This window comes from Chiloscyllium punctatum, chromosome 1, assembly GCF_047496795.1.
Source record: "Chiloscyllium punctatum isolate Juve2018m chromosome 1, sChiPun1.3, whole genome shotgun sequence".
Lineage (NCBI taxonomy): Eukaryota > Metazoa > Chordata > Chondrichthyes > Orectolobiformes > Hemiscylliidae > Chiloscyllium > Chiloscyllium punctatum.
In genome coordinates, this window is record NC_092739.1 from 71,052,154 (window position 1) to 71,072,920 (window position 20,767).

Sequence of the window (20,767 nt, forward strand, 5' to 3'; positions counted from 1 at the left end):
ATCGCCTATTTAAGGAAAGATATTATTTCATTAGAGGCAGTTTGGAGAAGGTTCATTTGTTTGATCTTGTATGAAGGGATTGTCTTTTAAGCAAAAACTAAATAGATTGGGACTTGACTCAGAGTTTAGAAGAATGAGAGATGATCTTATTGAAGCATACAGAATTCTTAAAGTGCTTGACAGGGTAAATGCTGAAAGGATGTTTCCCCTCATGGGAGAGTCTAGGATCAGAGGGATGTCTCAGAATAAAGGAGCACCAATTTAAGACTGAGATGAGGAGGAATTTCTTCTCTTAGAAGGTTCAGAGTCTTTGGAACTCATAGCCACAGAGAGCTGTGGGAGCAAAGTCATTGCGCATTATTAGTAGGGGAACCAAGGGTTCCTATTTGTTATGGTCTTATGGGAGTTTAAAAAACCCAACAATCTTCAACTGTTAACAAGTTACATTTGTTTGAGAAGGCCTTTGGCCTTTGCAAAACATATTGATCAGATGCAGTCCATTTTCTGTATACCTGCCAACAGCATTCTGTATTTTTTATTTAAATGATAAATACGCATGGGTTGGTTTGCCTCTAAACGTCTCAATCATGAATTTCATTTAAAAAACACAAGCAAGTCTGTCAAGAATAATCCAAGTTTCTTACAGATGCTCTCCTGCAGCTTTAGTGGTTGGTCCAGAAGTGAACTGAGTAGATGTCTAACGAGAGGTCACTGAATGTTTTTCAGTGAAACGTGTTATGAGTTTTGAAGATAGTCAAGGTAGCACATTAAATAAAACCAGAAAATGCTGGAAATAAATATCAGGAGGTAAGGAAGCATCTCTGCCTGGAAAGAAAAATACACTTCAGCATGATAGAGATTTACAGAAAAAGGTCCTGCAGGCCATCAGGTCCTTGCCAGTCAAAAACAACCACCTGAATATTCAAAACCCATTTTCCAGCACTTGGTAATGCCTTTGCAACATAAATGCGCATCATTACTTCTTCAATGCTATCAGGGTTTCTGCCTCTACTACCCTGATAGACGGTGCGTTCCGTATTCCCACTTCTGGGTGAAAAATGTTTTCCTAACATCTGCTCTAAATTTCTTGTCCCTGCCCTTAAATCTATATCCCTTAGACATTGACCCCTCTAACAAGGGAAACAGTTTCTTCCTGTTCATACCTCTTCCTTCTTTTTTACACTTTTGGCACTGACATTGTTCACCCTTTAAAATTCATAGTTGTACAAATCACTCTTGAAACTGCAGTGTAGTTAAGGAGGAGCTTACTTGACATCACAAAATAGATGTTACCATCTCCCATAACATTAAATACTTGAATACTCCTCACTTGTCAAGGTGAATACAGCAGACCGGTTACATCAGCATTCCCTGAGGGACAATCTTCAAATATTAATCTATGACTACAGGATTTATATGCAATTTCTGTGGAAAGCAGAAACCTGGAGGGAACGTTCTGGTCATGAATGAGTTAAGTTGGACAATGACGCTGCTGGCAGTCTTGAGTTGTGGTTGGGGAGATGGGGAGAACAGTGTACAGGTAGTTAGCAAGCTGATGGGTACACACATACACTGCCACACACTGACATAGTTGGGAAGCACCACACAGCCCACACATTCTTTATTCATTTTCTGTAGATCCATCATAGCAACAAAAGGCACAACTGCCTTGTAGCTTTTCGTGCTTCTATCAGCTGCATCCCACTTAACACGTTACATGCTCTCTGTTGGCTGAATGCTAATTTTTTTAAGCTAAGTGCAAGTTGCATCAGCTTTGTCAGACTGCTTCTTGCCATGAGGCTGAGCCAGTTTTCTCACTGTTGCCAGCCTAGTCAGAGATTGGTTCTTGGGTCAATACTGTCTCTACAGTGTGGAAAATGGGGCCACAGAGCAGAATGGTGAACAATGAACTTCTCTCCTCCCCCAGGGTAAATGTCGAACTCTGCTCAATGTCAGCTCAATCTCACTACATCCCTAACAGTGCATCTCCATCCCATCAAAGTCCCCCACCTTCATTCACTCACCTGACCCCCATCCTCCCACACCACTAACCCTGCACACCCTGAGTGTGGTCACCTCACTATCTTCAAACCCTCAGCACATTGGTCCCACATACACCAGCACTAACAGCTTGGGCATCAACATGCATCTTGCTCATTCAACTTCTTTATATTAATGCAGAAGAGGACATCCCATAACCGGGCAGAGCAATGACAGATGGATAGGAAGGGAGGTGTCCACATCTCTTACGAGAATTTTCCCCATTATAGGAGAGGAATTGGAGCTCTCCTGAAACATCCATGTCCCAACAGCAGGGCATGTCCCACTTATCATTGCACAGCAGAGCTGAGACTAATCAGGGCCCCGCAGGAAATGCCACATCTAACCACTGGCCACAATGCCTTCCAGCTTTTCTGTGTTGCATGTGTACCCACCCAGCAGGACACATTGGCGGAGGTCTGACTGAAAGCAGCAAAGGACATTGTCAATTAGACATGATGACAGTGCTAGCCCTGATGAGAGGGAGCATCACCAACAGCTCTGACAGTGACAGCTGAATGGGCTCCACACAATCAATCAGAGTGGGTTCGGAGGCTAAGTGCCTCACAGAGACTATTCGCATCTCCCCACCCCTGATGGGAGAGGGACATATAGCACCAGGTCACTCAGAGGTCTGCTGGAGATCAGGCACCTGTTGAGCTGCCAGCAGGAGCTGACCATGTGGTTTGAGTGGTGAGGGTTTCCATAAACAGTCACATAGAAAAGCAGCTGTTCAGAATGCATTGTCCTTCAGCGCTGATGATCTGCCAGCCCTGTGTCTGTCTGGCTGCCTCCATTGACAGACAGAACCAGCTCTCTTCATGGACAGACAGAACTAGCTCCCTTCATGGACAGACAGAACCAGCTCCCTTATGGACAGACAGAACCAGCTCCCTTCATGGACAGACAGGACCAGCTCCTTTATGGACAGACAGAACCAGCTCCCTTCATTGACAGACAGAACCAGCTCCCTTATGGACAGACAGAACCAGCTCCCTTATGGACAGACAGGACCAGCTCCTTTATGGACAGACAGAACCAGCTCCTTCATGGACAGACAGAACCAGCTCCTTTATGGACAGACAGAACCAGTTCCCTTATGGACAGACAGGACCCGCTCCTTCATGGACAGACAGAACCAGCTCCCTTCATGGACAGACAGAACCAGCTCCTTCATGGACAGACAGAACCAGCTCCTTTATGGACAGACAGAACCCGCTCCTTCATGGACAGACAGAACCAGCTCCTTCATGGACAGACAGAACCAGCTCCCTTCATGGACAGACAGAACCAGCTCCCTTCATGGACAGACAGAACCAACTCCCTTATGGACAGACAGAACCCGCTCCTTCATAGACAGACAGGACCAGCTCCCTTATGGACAGACAGAACCCGCTCCTTCATAGACAGACAGAACCAGCTCCTTCATGGACAGACAGGACCAGCTCCCTTCATGGACAGACAGGACCCGCTCCTTCATGGACAGACAGAACCAGCTCCCTTCATGAACAGACAGGACCAGCTCCTTCATGGACAGACAGAACCAGCTCCTTTATGGACAGACAGGACCAGCTCCTTCATGGACAGACAGAACCAGCTCCTTCATGGACAGACAGAACCAGCTCCTTCATGGACAGACAGAACCAGCTCCCTTATGGACAGACAGAACCAACTCCCTTCATGGACAGACAGAACCAGCTCCTTTATGGACAGACAGAACCAGCTCCCTTCATGGACAGACAGAACCAGCTCCTTCATGGACAGACAGAACCAGCTCCTTTATGGACAGACAGAACCCGCTCCTTCATGGACAGACAGAACCAGCTCCTTCATGGACAGACAGAACCAGCTCCCTTCATGGACAGACAGAACCAGCTCCCTTCATGGACAGACAGAACCAACTCCCTTATGGACAGACAGAACCCGCTCCTTCATAGACAGACAGGACCAGCTCCCTTATGGACAGACAGAACCCGCTCCTTCATAGACAGACAGAACCAGCTCCTTCATGGACAGACAGGACCAGCTCCCTTCATGGACAGACAGGACCCGCTCCTTCATGGACAGACAGAACCAGCTCCCTTCATGAACAGACAGGACCAGCTCCTTCATGGACAGACAGAACCAGCTCCTTTATGGACAGACAGGACCAGCTCCTTCATGGACAGACAGAACCAGCTCCTTCATGGACAGACAGAACCAGCTCCCTTCATGGACAGACAGAACCAGCTCCCTTATGGACAGACAGAACCAACTCCCTTCATGGACAGACAGAACCAGCTCCTTTATGGACAGACAGAACCAGCTCCCTTCATGGACAGACAGAACCCGCTCCTTCATGGACAGACAGAACCAGCTCCTTCATGGACAGACAGAACCCGCTCCTTCATGGACAGACAGGACCCGCTCCTTCATGGACAGACAGAACCAGCTCCTTTATGGACAGACAGAACCAGCTCCCTTCATGGACAGACAGAACCCGCTCCTTCATGGACAGACAGGACCAGCTCCTTTATGGACAGACAGAACCAGCTCCCTTCATGGACAGACAGAACCCGCTCCTTCATGGACAGACAGAACCAGCTCCCTTCATGGACAGACAGAACCTGCTCCTTCATGGACAGACAGAACCAGCTCCCTTCATGGACAGACAGAACCAGCTCCTTTATGGACAGACAGGACCAGCTCCTTTATGGACAGACAGAACCAGCTCCCTTCATGGACAGACAGAACCCGCTCCTTCATGGACAGACAGGACCCGCTCCTTTATGGACAGACAGAACCCGCTCCTTCATGGACAGACAGGACCAGCTCCTTTATGGACAGACAGAACCAGCTCCCTTCATGGACAGACAGAACCAGCTCCTTTATGGACAGACAGGACCAGCTCCTTCATGGACAGACAGAACCCGCTCCTTCATGGACAGACAGAACCCGCTCCTTCATGGACAGACAGAACCAGCTCCTTTATGGACAGACAGAACCAGCTCCCTTCATGGACAGACAGAACCCGCTCCTTCATGGACAGACAGAACCCGCTCCTTCATGGACTGACAGAACCAGCTCCCTTCATGGACAGACAGAACCAGCTCCCTTCATGGACAGACAGAACCAGCTCCCTTATGGACAGACAGAACTAGCTCCCTTATGGACAGACAGGACCAGCTCCTTTCATGGACAGACAGAACCAGCTCCCTTATGGACAGACAGAACCAGCTCCCTTCATGGACAGACAGAACCAGCTCCCTTCATGGACAGACAGGACCAGCCCCTTTCATGGACAAACAGAACCAGCTCCTTTATGGACAGACAGAACCAGCTCCCTTCATTGACAGACAGAACCATCTCACTTATGGATGGACGGAACTAGCTCCCTTCATGGACAGACAGAACCAGCTCCCTTCATGGACAGACAGAACCCGCTCCTTTATGGACAGACAGAACCGGCTCCCTTCATGGACAGACAGAACCGGCTCCCTTCATTGACAGACAGAATCATCTCCCTTATGGATTGCTGGAGAGATACCTACATCCATACTTCATCTCCCCATACACTTTCATCCAGGTGCCATATAGTTACAAGGAGACAGATCGATACCAAGAGGCAATGATGAACAGTCACCACACTAGAAACCTTTGCTCTGCTTTCTTCCAACAGATGCTGCCAGACCTGCTGAGTTTAGCCTCTCAGTAACATCTCCACGAGGCATTGAGGTAGAGGTGGAACCACATAAAGGCCCCTCTTCAGTTTCCATTCAGGATACCTCAGGAATGGCTGGCTCTGCCCCTCCACCCTGCCCGGCCACCTCTGACCCTTGGAGGTTCCGGCTTGTCTGAATCATTCAGGCCCAAACATCTGTAAAGTTGCCTGCCCGAAACACAAGGGCCAATGGGCTCTGTCCAGCCCATCTTCAGAACAGGGGAGCTCACTGCATTACGGCAAGGAGGAGAGGGTGTGGAAATCATACTGAGGGGAAGTGTGGGCATGATTGACAATGTGACATAAATTGTTGATTTTGTCAATAAACATTTTTTTTTACCATTCATGTGGTCGTCTGTGTTGCTGTGTAGGGCCGAGAAATGTTGTTGCACTCTGCAAGATCACTTCTTGGGCAATAATGAGGTGCAGAGAAATTCTAAGGGTAAAAAGACCCTCTTGGGAGTTATCTACAGGCCCCAAACAGTAGTCTGGATGTCAGATGTAAGTTGAATCAGGAGCTGAAATTGGCCTGTCGCAAAGATGTTATGGGGGATTTCAACATGCAGGTAGACTGGGAGAATCAGGATGGTATTGGACCTCAAGAAAGAGACTTTGTGGAGTGCCTCTGAGATGGATTCTTAGAACAACTGGTGCTGGAGCCTACCAGGGAGAAGGCAATTCTGGATCTGGTATTGTGCAATGAACCAGAATTGATCAGGGACCTCGAAGTGTAGGAGCCATTGGGAAGTAGTGACCATAATACAATAAGGTTCAATCTGCAATTTGAGAGGGAGAGGGTACAATTGGAAGTGACAATATTTCTGTTGAATAAAGGGAACTATGGAGCTATGAGGGATGCAGCTATGGAGCTATGGCCAAAGTTCAATGGTGCAATACCTTAGCAGGGATGACAGTGGAGGAACAGTGGCAGATATTTCTGTGTATAATGCAGAAGATGCAGGATCAGTTCATTCCAAAAAGGAAGAAAGATCCTAGGAGGAGGCATGGGTGGCCGTGGCTGACGAGGGAAGTTAAGAAAATAAATATAAAGTTAAAAGAGAAAAAGTATAACATAGCAAAGATAAGTGGAAAAACGGAGGACTGGGAAGCTTTTAAAGAACAACAGAGGATTACTAAGAAGGAAATACGCAGAGAAAAAATGAAGTACGGAGGTAAACTGGCCAAAAATATAAAGGAAGATAGTAAAAACTTTTTTAGGTATGTGAAAGGCAATAAAATGGTTAAGACTAAAATTGGGTCCTTGAAGACAGAAACAGGGGAATATATTACGGGGAACAAAGAAATGGCAGAAGAATTGAATTGGTACTTCAGATCTGTGTTCACTGGGGAAGACACAAGCAATCTCACTGAGGTAACAGTGGCTGAAGGACCTGCACTTAAGGGAATTTATATTTGCCAGGAATTGGTGTTGGAGAGACTGTTAGGTCTGAAGGTTGATAAGTCCCCGGGGCCTGATGGTCTACATCCCAGGGTACTGAAGGAGATGGCTCGATAAATCATGGATGTGTTGGTGATTATTTTCCAGAGTTCGATAGATTTGGGATCAGTTCCTGCGGATTGGAGGGTGGCTAATGTTAGACCACTTTTTAAGAAATGTGGGAGAGAGAAAGCAGGAAATTATAGACCAGTTAGTCTGACCTCAGTGGTGGGAAAGATGCTGGAGTCTATTATAAAGGATGAAATTACGACACATCTGGATAGTAGTAACAGGATAGGTCAGAGTCAGCATGGATTTATGAAGGGGAAATCATGCTTGACTAATCTTCTGGAATTTTTTGAGGATGTAACTCTGAAGATGGACGAGGGAGTTCCAGTAGATGCAGTGTATCTGGACTTTCAGAAAGCTTTTGATAAAGTCCCACATAGGAGGTTAGTGAGCAAAATTAGGGCGCATGGTATTGGGGGCAAAGTACTAACTTGGATTGAAAGTTGGTTGGCTGATAGGAAACAAAGAGTAGTGATAAATGGCTCCATTTCGGAATGGCAGGCAGTGACCAGTGGGGTACCACAGGGATCAGTACTGGGACCGCATCTTTTTACAATATATGTTAATGATATAGAAGATGGTATTAGTAATAACATTAGCAAATTTGCTGATGATACTAAGCTGGGTGGCAGAGTGAAATGTGAGCAAGATGTTAGGAGATTACAGGGTGACCTGGACAGGTTGGGTACGTGGTCAGATGCATGGCCGATGCAGTTTAATGTGGATAAATGTATGGTTATCCACTTTGGTGGCAAGAACAGGAAGGCTGATTACTACCTAAATGGAATCAATTTAGGTAAAGGGGCAGTACAAAGAGATCTGGGTGTTCTTGTACACCAGTCAATGAAGGTAAGCATGCAGGTACAGCAGGTAGTTAAGAAAGCTAATAGCACGCTGGCCTTCATAACAAGGGGGATTGAGTATAGAAGCAAAGAGGCTCCCCTTCACTGTTTTGCTCACACAGCATTGCCCTGTGGTTTGAAGGGCAGTGCTTGTCACTGGCCACGCGGGTGTTTTTCCTATCTTCCTGGTGGTGGAAATTGAATAAAGATTGGTGCACTTTGTGTCTTTCACTGTGTCTCACACCTGCACACACACATCATGGGTGCTGGGGAAAAAATAAGCACTACCGCACTTAGGCGGTAGTGTGGGATAAAGAAAAAAAGAAGAATAAAAAAAAAAAAAAAAAAAACCAAGAGCCCCCCCCGGGTGTCCTTGGAGAAGGAGCAAAAGAAGAAAAAAAAAAAAAAAAAAAAAAAAAAAAAAAAAAAAAAATAGAAGCAAAGAGGCTCCCCTTCACTGTTTTGCTCACACAGCATTGCCCTGTGGTTTGAAGGGCAGTGCTTGTCACTGGCCACTCGGGTGTCTTTCCTATCTTCCTGGTGGTGGAAATTGAATAAAGATTCATGCACTTTGTGTCTTTTCACTGTGTCTCACACCTGCACACACACACCATGGGTGCTGGGGAAAAAATAAGCACTACCGCAGAGAAGAAAAAAGAAAAAAAAAAAAGAAGCAAAGAGGCTCCCCTTCACTGTTTTGCTCACACAGCATTGCCCTGTGGTTTGAAGGGCAGTGCTTGTCACTGGCCACTCGGGTGTCTTTCCTATCTTCCTGGTGGTGGAAATTGAATAAAGATTTGCGCACTTTGTGTCTTTTCACTGTGTCTCACACCTGCACACACACACCATGGGTGCTGGGGAAAAAAATAAGCACTACCGCACTTAGGCAGTAGTGTGGGGGTTAAATAAAAAAAAACAAAAGAAAAAAGAGGAAAAAAAAATAGGGGATACGTCCATTAAAAAAAAGAGAAAAAAAAAATAAAGCCACAAAAAAAAAAAAAAATAGAAGCAAAGAGGCTCCCCTTCACTGTTTTGCTCACACAGCATTGCCCTGTGGTTTGAAGGGCAGTGCTTGTCACTGGCCACTCGGGTGTCTTTCCTATCTTCCTGGTGGTGGAAATTGAATAAAGATTCATGCACTTTGTGTCTTTTCACTGTGTCTCACACCTGCACACACACACCATGGGTGCTGGGGAAAAAATAAGCACTACCGCAGAGAAGAAAAAAGAAAAAAAAAAAAGAAGCAAAGAGGCTCCCCTTCACTGTTTTGCTCACACAGCATTGCCCTGTGGTTTGAAGGGCAGTGCTTGTCACTGGCCACTCGGGTGTCTTTCCTATCTTCCTGGTGGTGGAAATTGAATAAAGATTTGCGCACTTTGTGTCCTTTCACTGTGTCTCACACCTGCACACACACACCATGGGTGCTGGGGAAAAAAATAAGCACTACCGCACTTAGGCGGTAGTGTGGGGGTTAATTTAAAAAAAAAAAAAAAAAAAGAAAAGAAAAGAAAAAAAAAAAAAAAAAAGTAGAAGCAAAGAGGCTCCCCTTCACTGTTTTGCTCACACAGCATTGCCCTGTGGTTTGAAGGGCAGTGCTTGTCACTGGCCACTCGGGTGTCTTTCCTATCTTCCTGGTGGTGGAAATTGAATAAAGATTCATGCACTTTGTGTCTTTTCACTGTGTCTCACACCTGCACACACACACCATGGGTGCTGGGGAAAAAATAAGCACTACCGCAGAGAAGAAAAAAGAAAAAAAAAAAAGAAGCAAAGAGGCTCCCCTTCACTGTTTTGCTCACACAGCATTGCCCTGTGGTTTGAAGGGCAGTGCTTGTCACTGGCCACTCGGGTGTCTTTCCTATCTTCCTGGTGGTGGAAATTGAATAAAGATTTGCGCACTTTGTGTCCTTTCACTGTGTCTCACATCTACACGCACACACCATGGGTGCTGGGGAAAAAAATAAGCACTACCGCACTTAGGTGGTAGTGTGGGGGTTCGATATATAGAAAAAAAGGAAAAAAAAAAGAAAAAAAAAAATAGAAGCAAAGAGGCTCCCCTTCACTGTTTTGCTCACACAGCATTGCCCTGTGGTTTGAAGGGCAGTGCTTGTCACTGGCCACTCGGGTGTCTTTCCTATCTTCCTGGTGGTGAAAATTGAATAAAGATTCGTGCACTTTGTGTCTTTTCACTGTGTCTCACACCTGCACACACACACCATGGGTGCTGGGGAAAAAAATAAGCACTACCGCACTTAGGCGGTAGTGTGGGGATAGAAAAGAAAAAAAAAACTCAACTCTAGAGCCCGGGTGAATTAAAAAAAAAAAATAAATAAACAGGAGTGTGGAGATCACATGAAAAATACTACTAAGAGACCAACACCCTGGAGTTGTGACTGGCCACTTGAGTGTTTCCTTAAAAAAAGAAAGAAAAAAAACTACTAAGAGACTTTTAATCTCCTCAGGTCAGGTGCACTGACTCCAAGCTGGCTGGTCACAGTCAGTGTGCTGTGGGGAGAAGTTCGCTTGACTGGAGACATTGCCAAAAAGTAGAAGCAAAGAGGCTCCCCTTCACTGTTTTGCTCACACAGCATTGCCCTGTGGTTTGAAGGGCAGTGCTTGTCACTGGCCACTTGGGTGTTTTCCCTATCTTCCTGGTGGTGGAAATCGAATAAAGATCTGTGCACTTTGTGTCTTTCACTGTGTCTCACATCTACACACACACACCATGGGTGCTGGGGAAAAAAATAAGCACTACCGCACTTAGGCGGTAGTGTGGGGAAAAAGAAAAAAAAGAAAAGAAAAAAAAAAAATAGAAGCAAAGAGGCTCCCCTTCACTGTTTTGCTCACACAGCATTGCCCTGTGGTTTGAAGGGCAGTGCTTGTCACTGGCCACTCGGGTGTTTTCCCTATCTTCCTGCTGGTGGAAATCGAATAAAGATTTATGCACTTTGTGTCTTTTCACTGTGTCTCACATCTACACACACACACCATGGGTGCTGGGGAAAAAAATAAGCACTACTGCACTGAGGCGGTAGTGTGGGGGTAAAACTAAAAAAAAAAGAAAAAAGAAAAAAACCAAAAAAAACAGGAAAAAAAATATAACAGGAAAAAAAAATAATCAGAGCTGTCCCTAACCTTCCCTTCAATGTTTGATCAAAAAAAAAATAGAAGCAAAGAGGCTCCCCTTCACTGTTTTGCTCACACAGCATTGCCCTGTGGTTTGAAGGGCAGTGCTTGTCACTGGCCACTCGGGCGTCTTTCCTATCTTCCTGGTAAAAAAAATAGAAGCAAAGAGGCTCCCCTTCACTGTTTTGCTCACACAGCATTGCCCTGTGGTTTGAAGGGCAGTGCTTGTCACTGGCCACTCGGGTGTTTTTCATATCTTCCTGGTGGTGGAAATTGAATAAAGATTTGTGCACTTTGTGTCTTTTCACTGTGTCTCACACCTGCGCACACACACCATGGGTGCTGGGGAAAAAATAAGCACTACCGCACTTAGGCGGTAGTGTGGGGAAAAAAAAGAAAAAAGGAAAAAAAAAATGGAAGAGAAAAAAAAAAATTGGAAGCAAAGAGGCTCCCCTTCACTGTTTTGCTCACACAGCATTGCCCTGTGGTTTGAAGGGCAGTGCTTGTCACTGGCCACTCGGGTGTTTTTCATATCTTCCTGGTGGTGGAAATTGAATAAAGATTTGTGCACTTTGTGTCTTTTCACTGTGTCTCACACCTGCGCACACACACCATGGGTGCTGGGGAAAAAAATAAGCACTACCGCACTTAGGCGGTAGTGTGGGGAAAAAAAAGAAAAAAGGAAAGAAAAAAAAATGGAAGAGAAAAAAAAAATTGGAAGCAAAGAGGCTCCCCTTCACTGTTTTGCTCACACAGCATTGCCCTGTGGTTTGAAGGGCAGTGCTTGTCACTGGCCACTCGGGTGTTTTTCATATCTTCCTGGTGGTGGAAATTGAATAAAGATTTGTGCACTTTGTGTCTTTTCACTGTGTCTCACATCTACAAGAAAAAAAAGAAGAAAAAAAAATAGAAGCAAAGAGGTTCTTCTGCAGCTGTACAGGGCCCTGGTGAGACCTCACCTGGAATACTGTGTGCAGTTCTGGTCTCCAAATTTGAGGAAAGACATTCTGGCTATTGAGGGAGAGCAGCGTAGGTTCACGAGGTCAATTCCTGGAATGGCGGGACTACCTTACACTGAAAGACTGAAGCGACTGGGCTTGTAAACCCTTGAGTTTAGAAGACTGAGAGGGAATCTGATTGAGACATATAAGATTATTAAAGGATTGGACACTCTGGAGGCAGGAAACATATTTCTGCTGATGGGTGAGTGCCGAACCAGAGGACACAGCTTAAAAATACGGGGTAGACCATTTAGGACAGAGATGAGGAGAAACTTCTTCACCCAGAGTGGGGTGGCTGTGTGGAATGCTCTGCCCCAGAGGGCAGTGGAGGCCCACTCTCTGGATTCATTTAAGAAAGAGTTGGATAGAGCTCTCAAGGATAGTGGAATCAAGGGTTACGGAGATAAGGCAGGAACAGGATACTGATTGAGGATGATCAGCCATGATCACATTGAATGGTGGTGCAGGCTCACAGGGCAGAATGGCCTACTCCTGCACATATTGTCTATTGTCTGTTGTAGTGGTTGAGCAGCTACAACGAACTCCAAATGAACTGTGTGGGAGCAATGTGTGGACATGATTCTGCTCCTGACATGATCATCGCCTCCTCTTTGGCTGGCTGTGTGCACAGAAGTTCATGTATCAGGCAATTCCCCAGCTGTGACAGTGTCAGATAAGTGCAACACATGGAGAGGGGCATTGCTGCACAAAGGAGCCAGGGGATAAGCCTGTGCATGTATTGAGTGTTCATATGATCTTCCCCTGTGAACTCTTGTATGACCTGTTGTGGATACACCTCACTCCTTCACATGCCAGGTCAATTACCTCCCCCATTACCCAGATGCTTGCAGCCATTCTCTTCAGAATTGTACTGTATCATGTGACAACTGATTCAATGAACTGTAGCCCCCTGCCAGTAGCTTTCAGCCTTAGCCTCAATTCACCACTAGGAGCCTCAACATCAGCCACGCCTTCCTAGGTTCCCATTCTGTCAAGCCCACAGACTTCACACTTCTCTAGGTCATCACCCAAGTTGTGTACATCTGCCTGTCCCTACCTACCTGGTACACCTCAACCCCAGTCCTCTTCTTGCTTCCTCTATAATTTCTATGAATGGTGACTACAGTACAACTGTGACCTTCACTGTTCAGCAGACTGAGCTGCCAGCACCAGGCTAGACCTGCCCCATCCCTCGATTGGTGGACATTTTTATTTTAAGTTTTATTAAACAATATAGTTTACAAAACAGTTAACATTAGCAGTTATATACAAAGAAACAGCAATTTTACAAGGAACAGGAGCAGCAAAGCCAGATCCCAAACCCTACTGTTCAAGCAGATTTCAGGGAAATGAGGACAAACTTCAAATCCCACTTTAAATCATCACAAGACATTAACAATGACAAGTCAATACAAGACATTCCAATTACATAAATAGTGCATAAAATACAACCTCCAGCAACCAAGCAAGTCCCCAGTACCTCCCACTTTCTGGCTGCTCTAAGGCAGCCCACCCCCATGCCCCTTCCAGTTCTCGGTCCGCCCTTACTTACTTTCTGGTCACTTCCAGGACAGCCCGGTCTGCTTCCCCAACTCCCACAGATGACAGCGGTTAGGACAGCCTGCCCACCTTCCCGCTTCCCTAACTGCTCTTCGCACCTTCCGGCCACCTCTAGGTCTGTCCGCCCTGGTACCTGCCCAGGGTGACAGCACTGAGGACGGCCTATCCGCCTTCCGGCTCTCGGTCTGCCCCTATGTACCATCTGGATCTTGCCCACCCCAACACACCATCTGGCCTGTGGACTGCCCTGGCACACCTTCTGGCCACCTCTAGGACAGCCCATCCCCTTCCCTGGGATGACAGCATACAGGGCAGCTCACAGCCTTCCGGATTTCGGCCTGCCCCTACGCATCTGCTGGCTCTCGGCAACTCTGACACTTTCCGACCACTTCTAGGACAGCCTGTCCCGATCACACCTTCTCAGGATGCCAGCACTCAGAAGAGCCTACATACCTTCTGGCTCTCACAATGATCAGCATCGGCCTGGCATACCCAACCTCCGGCTTTCGGGACAGCCCACCCACTGTCAGGTTCACAGGACGGTCTACCCACCCTCCAGCTCTCGGGGTGACAGCTTTCAGGACAACCTAAGAGGCTCCCAGCTCATAGAGAGGCCTCCTAGACCCAGGGACACATGAGACAGTGCAGGTGATAACCCCAACAAGCAACAAGACAGTCAATAACCAACAAAGAGAGTCCTTTCTGGTACACCGAGTCCATAAATAGTTCTCTTCATTTGTAGAGTCTATTCCCAGGAACAGAGTTCACTCCTGTATTCAAAGTGCCTTGTCAGAAATGGAGTCCATTGCTAAAAACAGAGTCCACATCCGAGGGCAAACTCCACTCCTGAAAGCAGCAAATGCACACCCGATAGCACAGAGGTGTTCAGTCTCCATAGAGTCCTGTCCCATCCAAAGAGAACCAGGCCCACTCACAGGAACACAGTACATTGTAAAGGTGCAGTTAACTCACAGGAGTTTGGTCCACTCCCAAAGGCAGGGCCTACTCCCTAACTCCAGGATGCAGCAAGTGGTCACGTCCCAGCACACACACACACACATGTTCAGAGGCCCAGTCCCAGCACCAGGCCTTCCCACAGGAACAGCTCATCTGTTAAGATGTATTTTTTCACAAGGACTCAGTCCAAACACCAAAAAACAGTGAAGACACACACAATAAACAAAGAAAACTAGAGTGGAAGTGCTAAGTTGTGCCACTAAATCATTGTCCTTTTTAGATTAGATTCCCTGCAGTGTGGAAACAGGCCCTTCAGCCCAACCAATCCTCCAAAGAGCAACCCAGGCAGATCCAAGCCCCTCTAACTAATGCACCTAATACTATAGACAATCCATCTGACCTACACATCTTTGGAGCATGGAAGGAAACCACAGAAGCTAGAGGAAACCCATACAGACACAGGGAGAACATGCAAACTCCACCCAGACAGTTACCCAAGGCTGGAATTGAACCCAAATCCCTGGCACTGTGAAGCTGCAGTGCTAACCACTGAGCCACTGTGCCACCCTGCATGAAAGAGAAAAGAATAACACACAGACTGTAACGAGCCAGTGAAACAACAGTTTCCTATTAAGAATTGAATTACACCTGAAACACATTGACTGTGTGGATCAGACAGTTTAGAAATCAGTCTTCATTAAAAAAGGAATACCAGTTAACAAACTGGCTGTACAATTCAGCCAGTTCAGTAATCAGGCTTCCTCCAAAACACAGAAACCAACAGTATCAGTAGCACAATAACTGTGGCCCAACCAGCTCAGAGTCAGTCCCCTAAACTGAGGAGATTCTAAATCTCCTGGTTATTTTCTTTTCTTTTAAGGAAATCCCCTGGTCGTATTTTTTTTCTTTCTTACCCCAACACTGCCGCCTAACTGCAGTAGTGCTTATATTTTCCCCAGCATCCATGTGGTATGTCTGCAGGTGTAGGACTGGTTTATTTTTTTTTTACAAGTGTTCACACAGAATTCTGCACTGAACTTTTATAAATAAGAAATAACAACAAAAAGTACAGTTGTATTGACAGTTCAAGATTATGAACCTCAGATACAAAATCAGTTACAAAAAGAGATTAACAAACCATTGAAGAATTAAAATAAATGCATTCTGATTGGGGTTCTATACAGTTAGGAAATTGCACTTTTAGTTTGATAATGCAAGCTGCACATTTGTATTCCAATAAAACCAATGTAACTCAGAGATTATAAAAGCCAATCTCCTCAGCGACACTCATACTTCTGCTGGGTTTTAATTGTGGATTATTTTACTTATTTTTAAAAAAAGAAATCCACTAAACCTCAGCAATAGAAGTTTATTTAAAAAAAACAATAAATTCTGTAATGAACATGGGCTGGTTTATTACGTGAGTTTGGTGGAGTTGTGTTTATTTTCCCCTTGCACCCATGTTGTGTGTGTGTGCAGGTATCAGACACAGTGAGAAACAAGTGTGTAAACCTTTATTCAATTTCCACCAACAGGAAGAAAGGAAACACCTGAGTGGCCAGTGATAAGCAGCGCCCTTCTCAGAGGTTAATACTTGTTCAGGTCCTTGCTTATAGCCCAAATCACCTCAGTAATATTCTGCTCACAATGCTACCAACAGTTATGTCAGAGCCCGAGTGTCTGGAGAAAGAGCACGCGGTGTCCACCAACACCCTGGAGCTGTTCAGAGAGAGGTGGGCCCTGCAGGGAGTGGAGTGTATTATTTCCCCCTCCAACTCTATTTTGATTTAATGCCTGCCCTCCCCCTCACTCTTTGATCACACAGCATTGCCCTTTGATGTGAAGGGCACTGCTTGTCACTGGCCACTTGGGTGTTTTCCTATCTTCCTGGTGGTGGTAATTGAATAAAGATTCATACACCTTGTGTCTCACACCTGCACACACACACCATGGGTGCTGGGGAACATATAAGCACTGCCGCAGTTAGGCGGTAGTGTGGGGGAAAAATAAATGCTCGTAAAAAGAGTAAAAGATGGAGAGAGATGCTCTCAACATCAAGATATGCCTCATCAGATCTCTGACCTGAATCTGCTATGTAACTCATCACAACCTATGTCACCCAGATCCCAAGAAAATTCTCTCCCATGTCTTTATTTTGATTTATTTTTCCCATGATATTTCTATTGTCTCATGCTAGTATCACTTTAGCCATTTAACCACCTCACAATGTTTATTTAAATACCTAATGTAAAATTTTCTTATGTGTGTTGACTCTGTACCTGTGGGTCTTTTTCACATGTCACTGTATGTCTTCCCTTTTCTCTCACTACGCTCATTTTTCAAATGTTCCTTTTATAAGTTCATCCGAATTTGATATAAGTCACATCTAAGCCATTAACTTGTCTCTCTACAGATTCTGACTGATCTATTGTGTGTTTTCAATACTTTTCCCTTTCAATTATTCAGTTGCTGAAATTCAAGTGTGAGAACTTCAAACTTGTAGCTCATGGCATGTTTCAAATTTATTAATTTCTCAGTATAATATATCAAAGTCAAATAGCATGTACATTCAATATGTTCATAATGAAAATTAATTATAAACATACTGTTTGAACAATAACAACAAACTATTTATAAAATATTGAAAACCAAAAATCAGCAATTATTTATTTCTAGTTATCTAGATAGAAAATTAAACAGGAAATGCCTTTGCTGACAATTATCTATGCTTTCTGACCCTGGAGTGATCTTTGCTTTATTTAATTGTACTACCCATTCTACTGTTAATTTGCACATACTCCCAACTCACTTTTGTAAATCTCATTGGCAAGCCAAGATAATATTCAGGCAAATATGCTTGAACGCAGGAAGACTGCTAGGTACCAGCTACTAACCTATGCATATAAGCACCTCAAATTGATCATGGTGCAATTTACTCCTGCTTCCAGTACATTAGATTACTGAGCAACCTATAATTGCCTTCTATTGTAGACTTAATAGCTTGTGTTGCTATGGCCACTAAAAGCTGTTAAGAAACTTCAGACAATCCTCTGTTATAGGTATTGGAATGTCCCTGTTAGATAAAATAACAGCTCTTTTGGGACACAGAAAAACTCTTTTGGCCAACTGAATGGCATGCTGGGAAAACTGGCCAACTGAGCAGCATGCTGGGGATGGGATCAGGCCAGACAAGCAGTAGCTCTATTCCTGATGAAGGGCTTTTGCCCGAAACATTGATTTCCCTGCTCCTCGGATACTGCCTGACCTGCTGTGCTTTTCCAGTACCACCCTAATCTAGTTTCTAGTTTCCAGCATCTGCAGTCCCTGTTTTTACCCAGACAAGCAGGTATGCAAACCAGTTACCTTGATTGCTTATATTGAATAGGTGTTAATGCTATATTGGAACGGAGACATTAAACCCAGAAGTTTGCAGTATTCATTGTCAAATCGAATCAAGACAGACAGATGTGCGAACCATTCACCATTAATGCCTATTGAATGGGTTGTTGGTGAGACAATGCTACATGGTTTTGGGTGGATCAATGGATCTGCATTTCAGTAGAACCGTTTGTGAGTCAGCCTGGTTCTGAGGATTGGCTTGATTAATAGGGGAAATTACAGCATCTAATGCTGTCTTTTGAAACACCTCTCTTGAGATAGAAACTCAATTTAAATTATGCAAGTTACATTGTGACTTTTTTTTCTATTTCAAAATATACTTTATTCATGTAAATAAATCTTTGGTACTTGTACAATTTTCCATGTCGTTCATAGTTAAATACATTGCATGTTTTAACATTACAAAGAACAAATTGAATTAATCGAATTCACAGTTATCCTATTAACAGTTACCTTTATTAACTATCCAGTCTCTTGGTATTTAGCTGTGGCTTCAGCGGAACCCACCTACTGAGTGGGTGCCCTGTTATATGAAAGCAAATGAAACTTCTTTAACCCCCAGTTTATGGGGTTACCATTGTCCATTTGACTGTCCTGTCTCTGGGGTAGCTTGTCTACATCCCCAAGGTAAGCACGAACTGCTGGACCTTCGCTGGGCTGAGGTAGCTATCCAGCTCCTCACTGGGGTCATTTACCCGCTCTGGTGTCATTGAGCCAAGGCAAGGGTCCTCACTGTCCAGTTCTGTGTCTGACAGTGGAACTGTCAGAGGATCACAGCTCTCGGTTGCCTGTAGTTGTGGAGCAGTGGGTACCCCCTGGTTCTCACTGGGTGGAGGGTGGACTTCGGGGGGTCCGTTGTTTCCTGGTTGGGAGGAAATGCCCTCCTCTTTACCGACGGCGCTCTGTCTCTTCTTCTGGTGGTGATGGCCTTCTGTGCGTCCATCTTCCCCCTCCGAAGAGCTGGCCGCCCCTCCCTCGTGCAGCTGTCTTTTCCCCTTTTGCTGGGAGGCTTTGGGGGCCTGGCAAGATTTCCTCTTCCTGTTTTTAACAGGTATCCACTCCTCTGCCTGCTTGATTACCTCCTCCTCCTCCATTTCTTCCATCTGCCTGGCTAGAGCTAGGATCAGCTGCTGTGTCTCCCCGCTGGCTGCCGCCTCCTCCACTCCAGCCTGTTCTTCTTTCTGGGTGCCACCAGACTCCGTTTCCCTGCTGTCCGGGTGGACCTTACTGGTCTTTGGGGGTCCACGGCTCACATTGCCACCTCCAGCCATCTGTGCGTAAGTGGGGCCCCCACGTCTTGGGCAGGCCTTGTATATGTGGCCCGCCTCTCCACACAGGTTGCAGCTCTTTTCTTCCTGACAGTCCTTAGTCAAGTGACCCTCCTGTTTGCAGTTCCTGCAGATGGTCACTTTGCAATCCGCCGCCACGTGTCCCGACTTCCCGCAGGTTCGGCACACTTTCGGCTGCCCTGCATATGTCAGGTAGCCTCTGCTCCCTCCAATTGTGAAGCTCGAGGGTGGGTGGAGGATGTTCCCACTATCATCGGCCCTCAGAGTTACCCTGACCTGCCGCTTACTGGTCCAGATCCCAAAGGGGTCAATCACATCAGTGGCTTCTCCCTCAACTTTGATGTACTTTCCCAGGAAGGTCAGGACATCAGCCGCTGGAACATAAGGGTTATACATATGGATTGTAACAACCCGATTCCTCTGTGCAGGAAGCACACACAATGGGGTCGCCGACAAGATGGAAAACAGCGGCTCCCCTTCCTTCTCCTTCAAGACCTTCAGGAGCTGTTCGCACTGCTTCACACTTCTGAAGGTCACATCAAAGTAGCCTGCCCCAGGGAAATCCTGCAGGCAGTACACATCCTTGTTTTTTATTTCAAAAATATACTTTATTCATAAATGATTTGATGGTCTGTACATTGGATCATGCCATACATATGTCCATATTTACAAACACAGATTCGACTTTATCCTTGTCATTCGCATTTACAATCCTGTGCATTTTTCAATCTTGTACATATACATATATTTGGCTGAGGCATCAGCAGAGCCCAAAAAAAACGTCCGCATGGGCCCCCTGTTCTTCTTTAGGCAGGCCGATCTTACACGGTGGTCTTTCCCCACCGCGCCTTGGCGGCAGCTGCCCCAAGCTTCAGCGCGTCCCTCAACACGTAGTCTTGGACCTTGGAATGTGCCAGTCTGCAACACTCGGTCGGGGTCAACTCCTTCAGCTGGAAGATCAACAGGTTTCGGACCGCCCAGAGAGCGTCCTTCACCGAGTTGATGATCCTCCAGGCGCAGTTAATGTTCGTCTCGGTGTGAGTCCCGGGGAACAGGCCGTAGAGCACGGAGTCCCGCGTCACGGCGCTGCTCGGGACGAACCTCGACAAGCACCACTGCATTCCTCTCCAGACTTCCTCTGCATAGGCACATTCCAGAAGGAGGTGTGTGACAGTCTCGTCCCCCCCGCAGCCACTTCGAGGGCAGCGTGCGGTGCGGCTGAGAGTCCGGGTGTGCATAAAGGATCTCACAGGCAGAGCCCTTCTCACCACCAGCCAAGCCACGTCTTGGTGCTTGTTGGAAAGTTCTGGCGATGAGGCATTCTGCCAAATGGCTTTGACAGTCTG